Raw genomic sequence first — 20,829 nt, 5'->3', positions numbered from 1 at the left:
CACAGGAGGAACCCACCTTGAGGGTCAGATCATGAAATTAACAGAAAAAGTAATGCCCAAGAAGTATAGATCAAGCCACAGATGATTATAAAATAAGTACATTGTAAATGATTTACAAGGGCAAAGGAAAACACAAATTAAAAAACAGGAAAACACGTAAAAACAAAATGCAGATTTAGAAAATAACCAAACAGTTCTTTTATAAATGAAACTTACAGTCACTGAAATTCAAAACTAAATAGAAATATTTAATGGTTGAATAGAAAATAAGCAAACTGGAACTAAGGAAATGACTCAAAATGTAACACAGAAGTAAAAATGGAAAAAAAATGAATGAAAGTTTAAGATCACAAAAGACAGAACCAGAAATGACAGAAGAGACATCCACTAGGAGTTTTGGAATGAGTGACTAGAAAATGGGAAAAAAGTAATATTTGAAGTGATAATGACTGAGAATTTTCTCAGATTTGACAAGACAGGAATTCCTAGATTGACAAGTATACTGTATTGATACCTACAGGTATATAACAAACCATCCCAGCATTTAGTGGATTAAAACAACCACCGTTTACTTAACTGGCAGTTCAGCGGGTGAGCAACTTGGGCCTGGTTCAGCTGAGAGGTTCTCTTGGTCTTGAGAATGGGTTTACGCACACATTTGTAGTCATCTGGCAGATGCAGTCAGCAGGCCACGGCCTGGCTCCTGCCGGCCTAGCAAGAAATAAAGGGGAAGAGAAGGAGCCTCAGCCCAGGAGGGCTCCCTACAGAGAAGACTCTGTTTCACTTGGCAACTATCATGCCACAGACAAGTTACCCTGGCAGTGACCGAAGACCTCTGTGTTCTTACTTAATGTGCTGGGGTGTAGTGTGTTCTGCCCTTTTACACAGATTGACAGATGTTGACTAACTGGGAACGACTTGATTCCAGGAGGATCAAGTGGAGTCATTTTGATCCATAGCAGTGGGAGTCATTTTAATTAATGGCTTGACATTTCTTTGCCATTGTTGCAAGCTTGAGGTAACTAATGGTTAGTTTTACCCATGACCACTTCGCCCTGCAAATTCAGCTCAAATAATCTAAATTAAAATAGAAATTGCTTTGGTCAGGGTTAAAATTTGTGCTGTTAGGACTATAGTCCTAAGACTTTTTTCTTTTTTGGATTATGGCTAATGTTTAAAAGAAGCAACAAGACTTATGTAAAGATACAATCTTTACATAGTGTTTTAGATCATTGGATAGGCAAAGTAGAAAAGGCGAGTCTGGATTGTGGGAAATAAAAGCAAGTAGAAAAAAATTGAAAATACAGATCATTTAAGAGAAGAAAACAACAAGGTTTTCCCATCTGGGACTTCCTAAAACATGAATTCCTCTCAGCCAAGTAGTGGAACCTAGAAAGTCATTTGTTTTTCCTGAATAAACTCCATGCTAGAGTCTTTGATAAACAAACTGATAGGAAATAAGGAAATCCTGTTAAAAATCACAGTAGACTTTAGAATGATAGAAGCCTGCTTACTTCTGTTCTGGAAATACTCAGCTCTGGAAAGGACTTCAGGGTTGATCATCCTCAGGTAATTGTTCTATTTGAAATATACAAGCCATGGGGGAAAACAAACAAAGACAACAGAAAAACCACCCTGAGGGACAAGAGGGAAAAGCGTCACCTGTGCTGAAAATTTCATCCATTTAAGACCCAAAAGCAGGGCCAGAGGGAAGGTATAGGGAAGGGTGGGGACAAGAAACCATCCATGTGGCTTCAGGATGAGAGGGGGTTGAAGAGAGGCCACCCCCAGGCTCCAAATTTCCAAGGACGATACCTATTTCAAATATTCAGTCATCTCCTTGTCCTCATAAATGCCCTTGGACTTGTATTACTAGATGTTCAGATAAATCGCTTTAAAAATTGTGTCACTATTACCATGGGAAGTCCAAGGGGAGTAGGGAAGTATTACTTTTTTAAAGTATTACTTTTAATAGCAAAAGCTGCAATTACTTTTGCACCAACCCAATAGAAGGGTTCTTTCCAGCTACCTTGGCAACACGCTTATTTCCAGGGCTTCTGTGTGGGCAGCATGCCTGTGCTTTTGCTATGGTTAGTCTGTAGATTTGGTGTCCTCCTTGGCTTTCTCAGACTTTGAAGTCTCCCCTTTGCTTGAATGAAAAAAGTCTCCCCTTGGCTTTAATGATGATCAATCTGTAGCCATTTTACCCCCACATAAACCACACCCTATTTTAATCCTTCAGGTGAAAAATGCTCAAGTTGGACAAGATCCACAAAATATGAGGGAAAAGCAGAGCTAGGGCAAAGTTGTGACTTTAACGTTTCCATAGGGAGCCTTTTTCTGCAGGGTACACAGAGGGCTACTTGCTGACACTGGAATTCAACTGCTTGTGCTTCTTACTTTGCGTGAAGAAACTGAGAACAGGTGGCATCAAGGTAGATCTGACATGGCCACTAGAATAGCTTGGACAGGAGTTCAAATAAGCTGCTTCCACCTTGACTCAGCCTCGGCCAGAGCATCTCACATCTGTTTCTTCTTCTATAGCTGACTGAGTGCACCTTAACCCAATTGCAGTTCCCATCCCATTTTTGAATAGGCTGTTTGGAAAAGAGCTCCTTCCCAGCTCAATCATGCTTTCTGCTCTTGTCTTTCAATCCAGCTGCATTTGTTCACCCCTGTGGGTCCTCCCAGCCCTGCTAGGCCAGGCTCTCCTGGCGTGTTCTGCACAAGCTAGCTATGAATTAGGCTTGCACTCTTTAAACATGAAAATAACCTGGAAGACTCTCAGCTTAAGGTGATGGAGAAAAGACCTTATCTCTCCTTTCCCCTGTCAGCAAAGAGATGAGAAATAGAAGCGCACATCACAATACATGATGACAGAAAGCAGCTAGAGGACTCTGGCCTTAGCAGAATAGAGAAAGGTGAAATGTAAAAACCTGCAGAGAATGTGAAATGTAAGAACCTGCAGAGAATGAAATCACCAAAAGCAAACTGATTTTGCCCTGTATGAACTCTCAAACTAGTGCTCAGGCTTTGAGCACTAGTTGGGGTGAGGCAACTGATAAAAATAGAGAGATTTGTTTAAAATATATTTAATAAGCATTTAGTCCTCACCCATAGCCCAAAAAAAGTGATGAAAACCCTTCCTTACAAATATTTTGGAGGAAAAACTGAACCAGAAGGTTTCTAGTATATGATAGGGGTTAGAATCCAGAGTAAAAATATTGAATGATGCAAATGTTCTCCTCATCTCAGCTGCAAAAATGCCAGCAGCTAGGCTTATACCCTTCAGGACGGAGACTGTAAGATTCTTCTCTCCAGACATCAATTCTCCAGAGAGAATTCTAACAGATAATGACATCTGATTTTCTCCCATTGACAAAGCCAGCTTACTGCCATACACACTGCAGTAGAACCAAGGAGGGTGACAGATTTCAGGACAACAGGAGGCTGAGGAGAGGTCACTCCCAGACTCAAAATTTCCAAGGATGGTATCTATTTTAAATATTCAGTCTCCTTTTCTTCATAAATGTCCTTGGACCTGTATTACTACATGTTTAGATAAGTGCTTTTAAAACCCTCCCAAAACCACAGATTTGTCGCTTAGCTGGCAAGTGCTTCACTCTTAAATAAGAACACATAGTCAAGAATCAGTAGACATTTTTAAAAGTTTCCTTGCATGAAAGATAGACACAAAAACCAAAAAAGAAAAAAAAAAAAAAAAAAAAAAAACAGAAAAGGCTACTTAGAGGAAGTAGAGACAAGGTAAGGAATAAATAAACACTTCAAAGACAAAACTAGAAATAACATCCTTAGATAAGAACAGAAAGTGCATTCATGAAAGGAAAACAGAATAATATAGAAAACAAGTAACTGTAAAATAAGAAAGAGCTCTTGGAAATTACGAGTAAGAAAGCTAAGTTTTAAAAGTTGAATGATAAAGTTGAGGAAGTCTTTTAGAAAATCAGAACTAAAAGACAAAGATATGGGCAATAGAGGAGAAAAAATAAGAAAATTAGAAGCTTGATCCTGAGGATCAACATTCAAAATAGGAGTTCCAGAAAGAGAAATTTGAGACCAGGCACCTCAGATTTGTCAATGCTCATGCCTGTTATCCTAGCACTTTAAGAGGCTGAGGTGTGGGTGAGGGATCACTGCAGGCCAGAAGTTCAAGACCAGCCTGTTCAACATAGCAAGATCCTGTCTCTATTTAAAACAAAAAAAAATTCAGCCAGGCGCGGTGGCTCATGCCTGTAATCCCAACACTTTGGGAGGCCAAGGCGGGTGGATCCTGAGGTCAGGAGCTTGAGACCAGCCTGACCAACATGGTGAAACCCCATCTCTACTAAAAACACAAAAATTAGCTGGGCATGGTGGCGCGTGCCTGTAATCCCAGCTACTTAGGAGACTGAGCCAGGAGAATTGCTTGAACTCAGGAGGCAGAGGTTGCAATGAGCCGAGATCGCACCACTGCACTCCAGCCTGGGTGACAGCAAGACTCAGTCTCAAAAAAAAAAAAAAAAATTCCTCTGGCTGAAAGTCTTCAGTCCCTCAACTAAAAGGGTCTCCCAAGTGTCCAGCACAATGAATTCAAACCATACTAAGTCATACTATTATTTCAAATAGAAATGCTGTGGCATTTATGTCACATTGGATCCTCTGAGATGTCAAGGTGAGATAAGGTAGTCAAGAGATTTATTGGGAGAAATGCCTGTGAAGGTAAAGGAATGGAAAGCAGAAGAATATAATGCAGGTCTGCTACCTGGGAAAGAAGAGAAGAAAGAAAATCCTGCCTAGGAAAAGCTTCAGGCCACAGCACAGTTCTGAGAAACTGTGATACTGTGTCCAGCCAGAACAAAGGAGAGTTAGTGTCTGAGGCAAGGTCTGTTCATTAGAGTAGCCTCACATCAGGTAAGCACAAGTGGCTCTACTATCCTCATCTTATTCGGTGATCAGCTGGGAGCAGTCGAAGGGAAGTATGGCCTCTATGTAGCTGTCACTCAGCTATGCTTTCCATGGCCGACTATCTTAAAGGGACATCTAAGCAGTGTACCTCCAGGACTGCCACAGTCCATTTCTTGTCCTCCACAGATCCCGCTTCCCATGGCTCCTGTGAGCCCTCTTCTTGAGGAAATACTTAGAAGAGAGAAGTTAATGGGAGGAATATAGTCCCTAGTGCCGCCATTTGTCTTGAGATGGCAACCCATAGTCATCTTCTCCTACCTGCACTATCCACTCTAAATCCCCCCTCTTTATTATCGTTATTATCTTTATTCCAGAAGGTCTTAGCTGTTGGCAATCACACCCTTGTCAGGAGGAATTTGTTGCCCACGGCTAGTCAAGATTGGGCAAGACAACAGAAAAACTTGACCACAGGCATCACCTGGGATCCATACACATTCCTTCCTCCCTCTCCCATTGTGTACAGGCAGCCTCATCTCTTCCTGCCGACGAAAGTTAATGATCTCTTCTTTTCACCTGCTGGTCTCTTCATAGAAAGAGTCCAAAATGCCCTGGTGGAAGCGATAGTATATAGTTCAATGGGACACTTACTGTGTCTCCTGCCAAGCTACACTTCATTTGAGGACCAAGACCTCTAATCTCATAGAGCCCATAGTTGTAGAGACAAGAAGCACAAAATTCCCCAGGATGTCATTGGAAATGATAAGTGGGTCCACTCCTGTTTCCACTCCTTGGTTCTCAGACCTATGTATTCTTCCTGTTGAGGACATAGCACTATATGGAGAACCCCAGTTTAGTGTATATGGTGCATCCTGCAGGATGGTACCCTGTCCTTTCAGAGCATTGCCTCCAGCTGGAGCTTCAGCTATGCTTTTAGTAACCATTCCAATGCTTTATGAGGCTGGCTCCATCTAGATGATGTAGTATCTGATATGACTGGTGGATCCCATGGTCATTGTCCTATTCCCAAGCCTCCTTTGCTATGAAGTGATCCTCTGGTCAATATTATGCTGTGTGTGCTTCCAGGACTACAGATCAGCCCCAGGTAGTGGGGCTTGCTGAAGCCCTGTGGCGAGGAAAGGCAAATCTAAAGCCAGGAGAGGTATCTAACCCTGTGAGGATGAACTGTGGAACCTTCCAGGACAGAAGGCCCAATGTAGCTGACTTGCCAACTACATTGGAGATGTAAAAGTTTATTTTCCAACTCAGCAGGTCCCAGAATTCTTGGGCTTTCTGTATTCCACCTACATGTTCCTTGAAACCTGGCTGGTTCTTTTCTGAACTCATCTCTAGTACCTATTATATGCAGCTAAATACAACTCGCTCACACTTTTATCATTGTGCCTGAAGACTTCTCAGCACAAATCCAAATATTTTTAGGTACATATGCTAACTTCCAAGTTACCGAAGGTGACAGTTTTAGAAAATGTCTCATCCCTGCAAAACACAGATTACCATTTTCTTTCCAGCCTCCTATAAGTTTTCTTGTGCCCATCATTCAGTCTCCAAACCAATGCCACTTATTTTTTTGTGTCCTTGTGCCTATACCCCACTACAAATACCAATTTCTAATACCAATTAGATACTAATTTCTGATACCAAAAGCTATTGCCACAAAATGTTATATGACAAACATCCAAAAATTCAGTGGCTTAAAATAACAGTCGTTTATTGTCATTGATCTATGAATCAGCTGAGTGTTGGCAGATCCAAGCTGGGCTCCACTGTGCAGCTCTGCTGATTCAGGCTGAGCTTGGCTAGGAGAGTTTGGCTTTGCTCCATGTGTTACTCATCCTCCTCCTAGAACCAGTGGGCTAGTCATCAGCCTGTTCTGTGCTTCTGATGGCATAAGCCTAAGAAAACAAGCCCAACCACACAAGTGTTTTTCAAGCCCCTGCTTGCAACATACTTGCTAATATCCCACTAGCCAAAGTAAGTCAGGGGGAGGGAGAAAAGTGATTATTTTGAATAATAATCTAACCTACCACATGTTATTGTGGAATCATAGATCACCTCCGAAGAGGAAAAGTCATCAGATATAAAAGATTGTGAATGAGAATGGCAGAACTTCTCTAGAGCAATATCAGAAGCTAGAAGACAATGAAATGCCTTCCAAATTCCGAGTGAAACTGTTTTAAACCTGGAATTCCATATCTGTCTAAACTATCAGTCAATTATAAGGCTAAAATAAAGATATTTTGAAACATGCACGTGTAGAGTCTCAGTTAATGTACCTCCCATAGACCTTTCCTTAGAAGCTACTGGAGAATAAGAGCCACCAAAAAGATGCAAGCAAAACAGAGGAAGATAGAAAACACAGGACATCCAATTTAGGAGAGAGATGATGGAAATTTCCAGCATGATAGCATATGAAGTTCCATATTGTTGCACAGAAAACAGCAAGACTAGTCTGGAGCAGAGGGATGGAGGGCTCCATGGCTCTCTGCAGTGTGGGGAATTTGACTGCGTAGAAAGATATCTAAAATGCTATTGTAGACAGTGGGAAAACCCAAGTATAGGTACAATGGAAAACTAAGCAAATGAAAAATAACACAATTATTTAGAGGTATGTGGAAGGAAGTAAAATCATAGTCCACTATTTTGTTCAGCCATAAACAATATTTCATATTGTAAGAAGAACTGTCCTATAACTATATTGAGAGAATGGGAAGAAGAAAGTGAATAATACCGTAATAGAAAGTCACCAGACAATACTCAAGGTTGATAAATCAGGAAAAACAATATAGCACATAATAGTTAGCAATATGGAGGAAATGTATTGAGTCTGGAAAGTAGAATTAGAAAATATGAGGGTTGGGGCATGGGTTTGTTATATTTGGTTGCAAATCTTTTATCAATATTGGACTGTTGTGTAAAAATATGTACATATGTTATTCTGATAAATTTTTTCAGGCCTAGGGAAATGTAATACGATTAGCTTGTATACTACTTTGGTGAGAGCAAATTTCATGTATTTTATCATATATTGAATAAATATTTTTGCGTTGTTCTAGGTATAAATATTTTTGCTTAGTTGTAGGCATCAAAATAATTATGCACAGTGTTTGATGATTACAAAACACATTTGCATATATTTAATCTTGTGATTCAATTCTCACAACTCTGAGTTTGATACAGAAGCAAATTTACCTTGCTGTTAATGAATTCTAAGTTGCAGTACTGTTTGCTGAATGGACCCCTTTCTAACTCTGGAAAGGGGCCCTATCAATATGTTTAAATGGTCATATAAATTTGTAAATTATACCCAAAAAAAACCCTTCTGTTAAGATCACTTCAACTCCTAATACATCATCTTTCCCCTTATGTGAACATGAGAACTGTTTCTAAATAAACATATACTTTTGTACCCAATTCATATCAAAAATTTTTATTCTTTTGCTTAAAGAAGGCTCCACCAAATAGTGAAAATGTCAGGCTCACCAAAACTTGAATTCATCTCGGGTACGTATTGTCCGTCCTATTTGACAAGTTGATGAATGAGGTTAAATGGCTTTGCCCAGGTTTGCACATCGGGACTTAAACTCAAGGATGTGAATGTCCAAACCCATTTTCTTGGGTGCCTTATAATCCATCTCTAGATGGTAGAAGAAAAGTTAAGAGTCGTCAGTCCTGTTCCTGGAAAAATCCATCCTGGAACGTGGGTGGAAAAAGGGCAAGCCTGAGCCACTGGGCTTGGGGTTCACGTGGTGGTGTTTTGAGGAACAGGTGGTGGTGAATGGCACAAAAAGAAAGGTCATTGAAGACAAATTATGATGATACACAATGTTCTCTTTGTCTGCCTCTGCCTAGCCATTGGGGAACAACAACACTAAAATGCTTCCTGCGAAACACAGTCCTGTTGGGATAGGAAGAGGTCTCCTTTCTCCAGATGTCTCTCATTTATTCCAGTCTAGTATCTGAGAACAGCTCTGAGTATCGCTTTGGAACCAATGTGAGGCTGGTTGAAGTCAGAGATCAAGGAATCGAAGGCTCAAGGTTAGAGACGTTTCAGGTAATTAAGCCCAACCCCTCAAAGAGAGGAGGCAGAGCACAGGGAGAGGCAGTCCACACAGTGCTTAAGAGCAGGGCTCAAACCCGATTTCTGCCTGGGTGGAAGCCGTATGACTTTGAGCAAGCTACTTAATCTCTCTGCCTCAGTTTCTTCATGAGTAAACTGGGAATAGCAATATGTGCCCATAATCTCTTTTCTACAACTCAGAATGCAAAAACCTAAAATTATTTCAAAATTTTTTGGTGGGAAGAGATGATCTGAACTCATTTGGCAACAAAACGTAACCCAATTCATGTAAAAGTATTCCATTTAGTGCAAAAATTCACATGCCTCACTGTATAAATATTAATGTATTTGATTATGGAGAACAGTCCCATGGGGGTGTTTTCTATCATAAGGTGTATGTGCCATACACCTTTCTAAAATCCAGAAAATTAAGAATTTTGGTCCTAAGGTTTTCAGATAAAAGCTGTGGATCTGAAGTGCCTATTTCACAAGCTTGTCATGAGGGTTAAATAAATAATAAAGGAAAGGTGCTTAGAAGAGTACTTGGAAGAAAATAAGTGTTCTAGACATGTTTTCTATTATGGAGAACGCTCCCTCCACGAAGTATATTCCTGAGAGACGTTACCTGGCATTTATCTGACTCCTAGGAAGGAGAACTCACTTCTTTATGAGTCAGTCTAGTTTAACTATCAGATATTTCTGATCTAATCTTATAAAAAGCTGAAATTTGCTTTCTCTAACTTCCCCACACTGGTCATAGCTATATTTCAACACAACTTTTACAGAGAGCTACTCTGCCTCCCCCGGGTCTTCTTTTCTACATGGTTAATTGTTCATCACATATTGCTCAGACCTATCTGTTAGTTCCCCTCCCTCACCCCCGCCCCACTCCAGTTTGCCATTATATCCTTTCAAATGCAGTGCCCAAAATAAAACCCAGAGGTCTATATAGGTTCTGATCAGCATAGAGTGCAGTCCACATTTTTTCTATGCTCCAGACTATGAAAAACAACTGCATCTCTGTGTGAAAACAGAAGCGAGATGAGAGGAGATCTGGAAACGCAATCAAGGCCATTTAGGAGTTTCATTAGAAAAACATACTTTAAAGATTCAATTTCAAACCAATTTTTTTCTGGTTTCCCAGAACTGAGATGGAAAACAGTGAGCAGCCTAGACTGAAGGAAATGTGAGAGTCAAACAGTGTAGAGGTAGGGTGGGTGACGTTGTACCAATTCATTTGCTGTGAAACACTACAAACAGTAATGACAGAGCTAGTGTGAAGGTCATGGACCATATCCCACAGTCCAAGAAAAATGAATGATATTCCAACAGAAGGAGAAGAACAGAGCTAAATAAAACTCTGACAAGTAGCCGCGCCAATCCACAGCAAATTACTGTGAAACAGGAGGACACTGCTCCCTCCGGTGGGCACAGCTAGATCTTGCCTCATGTCTGGCCCCAGCCCTGATACCCTCTGGTTAAAGGGAACCTGAGCAAATAAACCCACCAGAGGGGAAGTCATCCGTTTCCAAGGTAGAAATGTGATCACTCATTCAAGACATGATGGGAATGATGAGAAAAAACGTTCCTCTTACAGTGACCATCCTGGCTACCTGCAAAGATGCTTAGAATTCTAGATTCCTTTGGCGTCTTGGTAAAGATCTCCCAAGGGCTGGTTGATGGGTACACGGGGATTTATTATTTTATTCTTCCTACTTTGTGGATGTTTAAAATTTTTCATAATAAAATTTTTTGAAAAAATCCTCAGGCAGCTATAACTTTTTAAAACCAGTAGAGACCCTCATATGATGACAGTCTAATAATTGCATCTGTCCTCCTTTTCCCCACACCGAAGTTTTTTTTTTTTAATTAGATGGTACTTTCATTACTAAACTGATTGGGAAAATGTTGTTAATTTTTTATGTGGACACAGTAGATCATATAAAAGACGACAGACCGAATAACTGAACAGAGAAATAAACTATCCAGAAAGAATTTGGACACTGAAAACTATGTTCAAAGCTAGGTTGATGAATGAAATTGTCATCAGGCTAATATCTGGGTAAAGGGAAGGATGTTAATAAGTTTGGGAATCTTAAGCCTGGTTTCTTGTTTAGTCTCCTGAGAAATGGACTGTGATCATGGTCCTCAGACTCAAACCAAACCCCGTACAACCACACAGACAAAAGGGTAGCCAGGACATTGATTAGGCTAATAGACTTTGACCTTGTTCTGGTCCAATGCATCTACGAATTGACTTCCAATTTATTTATTAATACTTGGGTTAAAGTAAATGCTCCAGAATGAGCTGATGATGTTTTGTGTGCTGACACTTGGCTCCAGGCAAGGCCTCCAGGGGACCAGAACTCTTGAGCACCATTTCCCATCCTTTTGGACCAGCTACCTACACCAGTCACTAGTGTAGGCAAGCAGTTCCACATAGGCATAATCTGACCTTGCCTCAGTCCAAACACTGGACCTGTAGCTTTTGCTCCAAGGCTTGTCTGACACCAAAGTCTGTGATGCCTGTGGAAAGCTGCTTGGCAGTAATGCATGCACAACTCATAAAGGTGGGCAATTACTACTGTTGAGGCTCCCTTTGGATGGGATGTTGTAGGTGAACAGGATTAAGAATCTCCATGTCCCCATCAGCCAGCCCTTGGGAGATCTTTACCAAGACTTCAAAGGAATCTAGAATTCTAAGCATACTTTGCAGGTAGCCAGATGGTCACTGCAAGAGAAGAGCGTTTTTCTCATCATTTTCGTCACAGCTTGAGTGGTAAGTGCGGATCCAGTGGCAACACAATTAAGGCTGTCACCTGTGGTGGATTGGGATGAGGTACAGGTGGAAGGGACAGGCTCTGGGTCAAGTGGTAGCTATGGTACTTGAACAATATGGAGGCAATGATAATTATAAAGGAATGTGGAGTTCATTGGCTTTTGTTAACTGCTTTGAAAGTCTCAAAATAAGAAAATGACAGGGTCATGTTAGCCAACTATCAACTCAATCCCACAGTGAATAGAGCAATGGTTAAAAGAATTTGATCTCCTGCAGGCACAGGGAATACTGTCTTGAAGATTAAGATAACAGGCGATAGAGTCATAGAGGAGACAGAACGACAAGCCTTCACAGGTTTCCTATTTCAAAGTTAGAACCCTGATAGGAAAAGCTTAAGATCTTAAGAGCTGGGATAGGACAGAAAAGTCTGAGAATATTGAGTCACTAGATTAATTTTCATCCTCTAGGAGAGCAAAGTCAGCCTTCTCCTTGCTGGGGACATCAGCCTCATCATTCCTGGAGATCCTGAAAATACCTCATCTGAATCTTGCTGTGCAAAGTGATATCTGTCTTCCTCAAGGTCTCCTTCCATCTCCAATTCACTGACTCCATGATAACTGGAGTCAGGTTTTGGCTCAAGCAGGTGGGGAAATGTATCCCTGCTGCAGTAGGAAATAGTTTACTAAAGAAACTGAAGGACCTGGTATATTAGACTGTTCTCACACTGCTATAAAGAAATACCTAAGACTGGGTAATTTATAACGGAAAAAGGTTTAACTCACAGTTCTGCATAGCTGGAGGGGCCTCAGGAAACTTACAATCATGGTGGAAGGCAAAGAGGAAGCAAATCCTTCTTCACAGGGTGGCGGGAGCGAGAAGTGTAAGCAGGGGAAATGCTGGATGCTTATAAAATCATCAGATCTCATCAGAACCCACTCATCACGAGAACAGCATGGGGGAAACCTCCCCCATGATCCAATCACCTCCCTCCCTCAACACGTGGGGATTACAAGCCCCACCCTCAGCACATGGGGATTACAATTCGAGATGAGATTTGGGTGGGGACACAGAGCCAAACCATTTACCTGGGTAATGCATACGGGCAGGAACCTGTATAAGCTTGTGAAAGTGGATCTTGAGGATGTTGGACTCGGGTGGGTGAGTGGAATAGAAAGCTGGATAACAGTGAATTTATTGACCTGGGGGCACCCTTCCTTGATTTAAACTCAGTGTCCTGGCAAGGATATCTGTAGCAATACACTGCAAGAGTGATTTCTTGAGGCTTGGACAAAATAGTGGCCTATAAAAAATAAAGTCCAGAGGCTGGAACTTGCCTGGACTGGAGCTTGCCATAGCACTAAGGGAGGAGTCAGAAAGCTCAGGGATGTGAAAATATTAAAGATACTTATTTTTTCTTTTGATTATGTATTTACGACAGATTTCAGAAAGTTTTCATCAGGAATTCACAGAGGCAAAATGTAATTAAATTTCTACAAGCATTTATGTTTTTAAAAGTTTGTAGGGCCAGGTGCTGTGGCTCACACCTGTAATCCCAACATTTTTGGAGGCCAAGGCGGGTAGGATTGCTCGAGCTCAGGAATTCAATACCACCTAGATAACATGGAGAGTCCCTGTCAACAAATTTTAAAAGAGCCAGGCATGGTGGCACACACCTGTAGTCCTAGCTACTCGGGAGGCTGAGGTGGGAGAATCACCTGAGCCCAGGAGATTAAGGTTGCAGTGAGCTGTGATTATGCCACTGCACTCCGGCCTGGGTGACAGAGCGAGACACTGTTTCAAAAAATATGAACTTGGTAGGAAACACACATAGATGCCACTTTACAAAACTGAATTCCATCAAGCTCTTCAATTTTTGTCATCCTCCTCAGATGACATAAATTGGCAAATAAGGCACAATTTATTCTTGAACAGTAGTAACTAAGGTTTTCTGATTTTGCTTTTGTTTTTTTTGAGAAGGAGTCTCTCTCTGTCTCCCAAGCTCAAGTGTAGTGGCACAATCTCAGTTCCCTTCAGCCTCCGCCTCCCAGGTTCAAGCTATTCTCCTGCCTCAGCCTCCCAAGTAGCTGGGACTAAAGGCGTGTGCCACCACGTCCGGTTAATTTTTTGTAGTTTTAGTAGAGATGGGGTTTTACCGTGTTAGCTAGAATGGTCTCGATCTCCTGACTGCATGATCCGCCCACCTCAGCCTCCCAAAGTGTTAGGATTACAGGCATGAACCACTGAGCCTGTCGGTAACTAACTTTTAAGAGATTTAATTTTATTGTGGTAAAATATACAGGACATACAATCTGCCATTTTAAGTGTACAGTTGAGTGGCACTAAGTGTATTCTCACTGTCATGTAACCATTCCCACCATCCATCTCCAGAACTTTTTTATCACCCTAAACTGAAACTCTGTTCACATTAAACAATAACTTCCCAATCTACTATTCCCCCAGACCCTGGCAACCTCTATTTTACTTTCTGTTTCCATGAATTTGTGTGTTTTAAGTACTTCATATGAATGGAATCATACAATATTTTTCCTTTTGTGCTTAGTTTAGTTAGCATAATGTTTTCAAAGTTCATCCTTGAAAGGATGATATAGGAGATATCCAAATATCTTTTCTTTAAAAAGATGAATAATATTCCATTGTATGTATATACATCCACTTGTCTGTTTTGACATTTGAATTGTTTATGCCTTTTGGCTTTTGCAAATTAACACTTCCATGGACATTGGTGTACAAGTATCTATTTGAGTCTCTGCTTTTAATTCTTTAATTCTTTGGGGCATATACTTAGGAGTGGAATTGCTAAATCATATGGTAATTCTCTGTTTAACTTTTTGAAGAACCACCAAACTGCTTTCCATTGCAGCTGCACAATTTTATATTCCCACCAGCAATGCACAGGAGTTCCAATTTCTCTACATTCTTTCCAACAACTGTTATTTTTCCTTTTTAAAAAAACAGTGGTGCATGGTAGCTCACCCTTGTAATCCCAGCACTTTGGGAGGCCAAGGCAGGAGAATCATTTGAGGCCAGGAGTTTGAGGCAGCCTGGACAACATAGAAAGAGTGTGTCTCTACAAAAACATTAAAACAAAAGAATTTAGCTGGCATGGTGGTGCATGCCTGTAGTCCCAGCTACTCCAGAGGCTGAGGCGGAAGAATCACTGAAGCCAGCCCAGGAGTTTGAGGCTGCAGTGAGCTCTGAGTGCCACTGCATTCCAACCTGGGTTACAGAGCAAGACCCCTGACAGAGCAAGACCCCTGACAGAGCAAGACCTGGGTGACAGAGCAAGACCCTGTCTTAATCTTCAAGACAGTGAGCTGTGAGTGCCACTGCATTCCAGCCTGGGTGACAGAGCAAGACCCTGTGTCTTTTTGCTCAAAAGCAAAACAAAACAACACAAAAATCGTAACAGGTGTGAAGAATTTAGAAATGTCTTTTACTATTAATTCTTTAAACATTTTTATCCCTCCTCTTTTTCCTTTCCTTCTTTTACTTCAAATGCACATATAATATTGTTCCCCAGCTCACTGATGTGCTATTTATCCATCTTTTCTCTGTGCTTCGCTTTGGGCAGTTTCTTTTCCTGTGTCATTATGTTCACTGTTCTTTTCTTCTACAGTGTCTCATCTGCTATTATATCTACCCAGTGAATTTTCAATTTTAGACGTCGTATTTTTATCGCTAAAAGCTTGAGTTTAGTCCCTTATAAATCTTTTATTTCTTATAACTTTCACGTTCTTTCGTCTCTTTATGTAAGAAACATATTTCTTTCTTTCTTTCTTTCTTTCTTTTTTTTTTAAAGACAGTGTCTCACTCTGTTGCCCAGGCTGGAGTGAGTGGCACAATCTCAGCTCACTATAGCCTCAACCTCCTGAGCTCAGGTGATCCTCCCGTCTCAGCCTCCCAAGTAGCTGGGATACAGGTGTGTACCACCACACCTGAATAATTTTTAGTATTTTGTGTAGTGATGGATTTTCACATTGCCCAGGATGGTCTCGAGCTCCTGGGCTCAAGCAATCCACCCACCTCAGCCTCCCAAAGAGCTGGGATTACAGGTGTGAACCACCAGGCCTAGCCAACATATTTCCAATAGCTATATTAACCTCGTTGTCTGATAGTCCCATAGTCTCTGTTGTTTCTGGGTCTGAGTCTTGTGACCAATTTTTCTCTTGACTATTCTTCATATTTTCTTTTTCTTCATATGTCTATTAATTTCAGATTGGATTCTAGATATTGCAAAGTTGACATTATTGGGTGCTGAAATTTTATATTTCTTAGAAGAGTGTTGAATCTTTTCTGTTGGGCTTTTACTTGAAGATTAATTTGATCATTTTGAGGTATGTTCTAGGATCCTTTAGTGTTTTCTAGAGTAGCATTTATTTGAGAAATAATTTAGCCCCACTTCAAACTGTTGCCTTTCCAGGATTTTTACTGAATGTTATGTGTATTCACCAAGGTCTCTTTACTCTGACTAGAGGGAACTCAAATGATTCCCAGCTCTGTGTGAACCCTGGTTATTGGTTATTTGTCTTACAGCTTACACAGAACTATTCTTTCCTTGAAAGTTGTTCTTGTCCAGCCCTATGGGATTTCATCCTATTCCTGACTAGTTTGGTGTTCAGGCAAAGAGTCAAGAGTCTCACTGTTGCCCAGGCTGGAGTGCAGTGGCACCATCATGGCTCACTGCAACCTCTGCCTCCCCAGGCTCAGGTGATCCTCCCCGTCAACCTCCCAAGTAGCTGGGACCACAGGTGTGCACCCCCACACCCAGCTAATTTTTTGTATTTTTTGTAGAGACAGGATGTCGCCATGTTACTCAGGCTGGTCTCAAATTCCTGGGCTCAAGCAATCCATCCACCTCAGCCTCCCAAAGTGCTGGGATTACAGGTGTGAGCCACTGCACCCAGTCAGAGATTTCTTGAGAGCGCTCCTCTCAAGCAATGCTAGAGTTTGAATGTTTGTCCTCTCTGAAACTCATGTTGAAACTTAATCCCCACTGTAACAATATTAAGAGCATAGGAAATTCAACTATAGTATTTTGAGAAGCAGCATCTTTGGAGGTCATTCGAAAGAGATAAGGTCATGAGTGTGGGATGTGAGTGGCTTCATAGAGGAGAAAGAAACCTAAGCTAGCATGCTTAGCTCCCTCTCTATGTCCTATACCACCTTGGGACTCTGCAGAGAGTCCCTACCAATAGGGAGGCCCTCACCAAACGCACCCTCTCAACATTGGACTTTCAGCCTTCAGAACTGTGAGAAATAGATTTCTCTTCATTATAAACTACGTAGTCTCAGGTACTTGGCTATAACAACAGAAAATGGACTTAGACAGGTTCTCTGCCTTATAAATCATAGCTACCTTGGTCTTCTTGAACTATAATCTCTGTTTAATTCAGCGGAAATGACCACACTCTGTACAATTTCATCTCCCTGAATCACAATCTTGGAACTACCTACAGGAAGAAAGCCTACATGAGGGTGTATTTTGCCCCCTTTGTTTTCCTTTTTATGGGGATCATAATCTCATTGGACTCTTATCCAAAGCCTTAAAATAATTTTTTCCTACATTTTGTTTAGTTTCCTAGTTGCTTACTTTCAAAATGTAACCACAGGCTGGCTTACTCCTTCATGGTTGAAAGCAGAAGTTCTTGAAAAGGATTTTCAGTGCCAGCTCAGGTTCAGGTAGAACAACCTGTCGGTAATTACACTGTCCCCCAGAATATTATATACATGTGCTAAAACAATAGCTGATACATGGTGCTATGTACCCAATGTCTAGCAACATTGGTCCAGGAAACATGAGGTAGAAGTAGGATTGCCCCCCTCACCATCACTTCTCATGATCCACTTAAAAATGTTGTGCAATTCCCATCAAATGAACTTAGGTTCTGCTGAATTAATTGTCCCACTTTCAGGTAGGCGAATGTGCGCACTAAGAAATGATAGCGCTTCCATTCACTTTAAAGTGTGATTATCGCTTTTGAATTTGGGGTTCCTCATGGCAGTAGACCAGCAAGAAAAAAGAAGTGTTCCTATGCTGAAAAGAGTAATCGACTCTGATTACCATGAGGAGCTAAGGCTGTTGTTATATTATGTGTGCAGGAAGGACTGTGTCTGGGACATAGAGGATTCACAGGGACATCTATTGATGATTCCATGACTGGTGATGGCGGGTGGGCAGTCGCAGTGATCATGACTTTACAAGGTCAACTAAAGGCTCAGACCCCTCAGAGATAAAGTTTTGAATCAGACATCAGGAAAGCAACCTACGTTAGCCAAAGAATTGGCTGAGGTTAAGGGAAATCTAGAGCAAATGGTGGAAAATGGAGATGACAAGTACTATTTATGGACTTGGAATCTGTTGCATCAGCAGGGAATATAAGTTGTTCCATTAACCTTCTTGTATTTAGTCTTTGTAGGATTTAGAGCTAGCCACAATCTAGAAGACTCTGGGCAGATTGGACTTAATGCAGAGCACAAAAGCCCTAAGAAGGGCAAAGGTGAAACGTAATGGAAATCTGTTGTGGTTTCAAAACATGTTCTTAACTTCTTTGATGTTCCTTCCTTCAAAAACTGAAGCCTAGGCTGGAAGCGGTAGCTCACGCCTGTAATCCCAGCACTTTGGGAGGCTGAGGTGGGTGGATCACGAGGTCAGTAGTTCAAGACCAGTCTGGCCAATACGGTGAAACCCCGTCTCTACTAAAAACACAAAAATTAGCCAGGTGTGGTGGCTCACACCTGTAGTCCCAGCTACTTGGGAGGCCGAGGCAGAAGAACTGCTTGAACCCGGGAAGTGAAGGTTGCAGAGAGCTGAGATCACGTCACTGCACTCCAGCCTGGGCGACAAAGCGAGACTCCGTCTCAAAAAAAGAGTGGGGGGAAGGGGGAAGCCTTATTCCCTTCTCCTGGAGTATGGAATGTGCCCAGTGATTCACTTCTAAGTAATAAAAGGTGGTGGAAGTGACAGTGTGTGATTTCCAAGACTAGGTCATAAAAGACATTGTGACTCCCTCCTGCCAATAATCACTCACTCTGGGGGATGCCATGTGCCATGTTATAAGGACATTCAGCACCCCTATTGTGAGGCCCATGTGGCAGGGACACTGGAGCCTCCTGCCAAGGGCCATGTAGTGCACCACTTTGAAAGTGGATCTTTCAGCCCCAATCAAGTTTTCAGATAAATGCAGCCCTGGCTTAAAATGTTGAATATAATGTCATGGCAGACCCTGAGCTAGAATCAGCCAGCTAAGTGACTCCTGAATTTCTGACCCATAGGAATTGTGGAGAATAGCTGTTTGTTTGTTGTAAGACACTGAGTTTGGAGGGTAATCTGACTCTTGATTCTGCATAGGCTTTGACCAGCTACACACAGGTGCAATCTGAAGCATCCCACGTCAGCCCATGTATGCTGTGTACCTCTAGCTCCCTACCCTGGGAATTCTCTAAGGTGCAGGGCACCTGCAAGAGGGCTGTAAGCACTGACACAAGGAGAAAGAAGCCAACAGGTAAATGTTTTCCCTTCCACCACTCAGGTGTTAGGTTCTGAAGTGGATTTCAGAAAACTCCTCAAAGGTCCTGATAGGCTTGTACAGCAGTTGCTCAGTTGTAGCCAATGTGATCCTGTGTTTTTCTTTTTATCTCACTTTTTATTATAAAAAATGTTCAAGCATACAGAGAAGTTGAAAGAATTCTACAGTCAAAACCCCTACATCCCTATCTAGATTGTACAACTAACATCTTATTCTATTTCTTTTGTCATATATATATCCATTTGTCTATTGTTCTATCCATCTGCTAATCTATTTTATTTTTAATGCATTTCAAAGTACTTTTCAGATAACAGTATAATTCACCCTTAACATTTCAGCATGCATCCCATTAACTAAACTTCAGTATTCATTTACGATGTTTTTCTTTTAAGGCAAAATTTATATTCAATAAAATGAACAATTGTAAGTGTACCATTCAGTAAGTTTTGAAAAGTACATTGACATGTGTAACCCAAACTCCTTTGAAGATGTATAAGAACATTCCCTCATGCCTGCTCTCTGTCAACTCCTACTTCTACGCCCACATCTGCACAGATCGCTATTTTGATTTTTCATCATTGCAGATTAGTTCTGCCTATTCTAGAACTTTAAATAGGAAAATACCGTATTCTTTTATGTAAGCCTTTTTTCACCCAGCATGCTTTAATATTTACCCATATTATTATATCAATACTCTATTCCTTTTTATGGCTGGGCAATACTCCGTTGCATGGACATACCATAGTTTGTTTATCCATTCTTCTGTCAATGGGCTGTTTCCAGTTTTTGTTTGTTTGTTTGTTTTTGTTTTTTGTTGTTGTTGTTGTTTTTGAAACAAGGTCTTACTCTATCACCAGGCTGGGTGATCATGGCTTACTGCAGCCTTGAACTCCTGGGCTCAAGTGATCCTCCCACCTCAGCCTCCTGAGTAGCTAGGACTACAGATGTGTGCCACCATGCTGGCTAATGTTTGTTTTTTTTTGTTTGTTTGTTTTGTTTGTTTGTTTTGTTTTGTGAAGACAGGGTCTTGCTATATTCCCCAGGCTGGTCTCGAACTCCTGGCCTCAAGCAATCCTCTTACCTGAGGTTCTCAAAGTGCTAGGATAACAGGCATGAGCCACCATGCCTGGCCTGTTTCCAGTTTCTGACTATAACATATAATGCTGCTGTGAATATTCTTAAACAAGTCTGTTTATATACACATATTTTCATTTCTCTTGGGCAAATATCTAGGAATGAAATTGCTGGGTCACAGAAGGTGTGTGTTTAGTTTTTTAAGAAAGTGCCAGACCTTTCCAAAGCAGTTGTACCAATTTACACCCCTACCAACAATTTATGAGAGCTCTGATTGTTCCACACCCTTACCAACGTTTGTTACTGTAGTATTATTAATGTAGCCATTCTAATAGGCATCTAGTGGGTATCTCGTGGTGGTGGTTTCATTTGAATTCTGATGACTAGTAACACTGAGGCCTTTCATGTGCTTGTTGGTCACTCCTCTATTGACAGAGCATGCTTGCAAT

At 41.2% G+C, this 20,829-nt stretch overlaps 1 protein-coding gene across 1 annotated transcript in view; it reads right to left on the bottom strand.

The window, feature by feature from the left end:
• The window catches only part of PDE8B (phosphodiesterase 8B), a 356,027-nt gene that overhangs the window by 282,198 nt on the left and 53,000 nt on the right, over window positions 1-20,829 (bottom strand). The window lies entirely within an intron of this gene.

The sequence above is a fragment of the Piliocolobus tephrosceles genome, chromosome 4, assembly GCF_002776525.5.
Source record: "Piliocolobus tephrosceles isolate RC106 chromosome 4, ASM277652v3, whole genome shotgun sequence".
In the NCBI taxonomy this organism is placed as follows: domain Eukaryota; kingdom Metazoa; phylum Chordata; class Mammalia; order Primates; family Cercopithecidae; genus Piliocolobus; species Piliocolobus tephrosceles.
The sequence above is the reverse complement of the archived record's forward strand: the minus strand, read 5'-3'. Positions and strand labels throughout refer to the sequence as shown.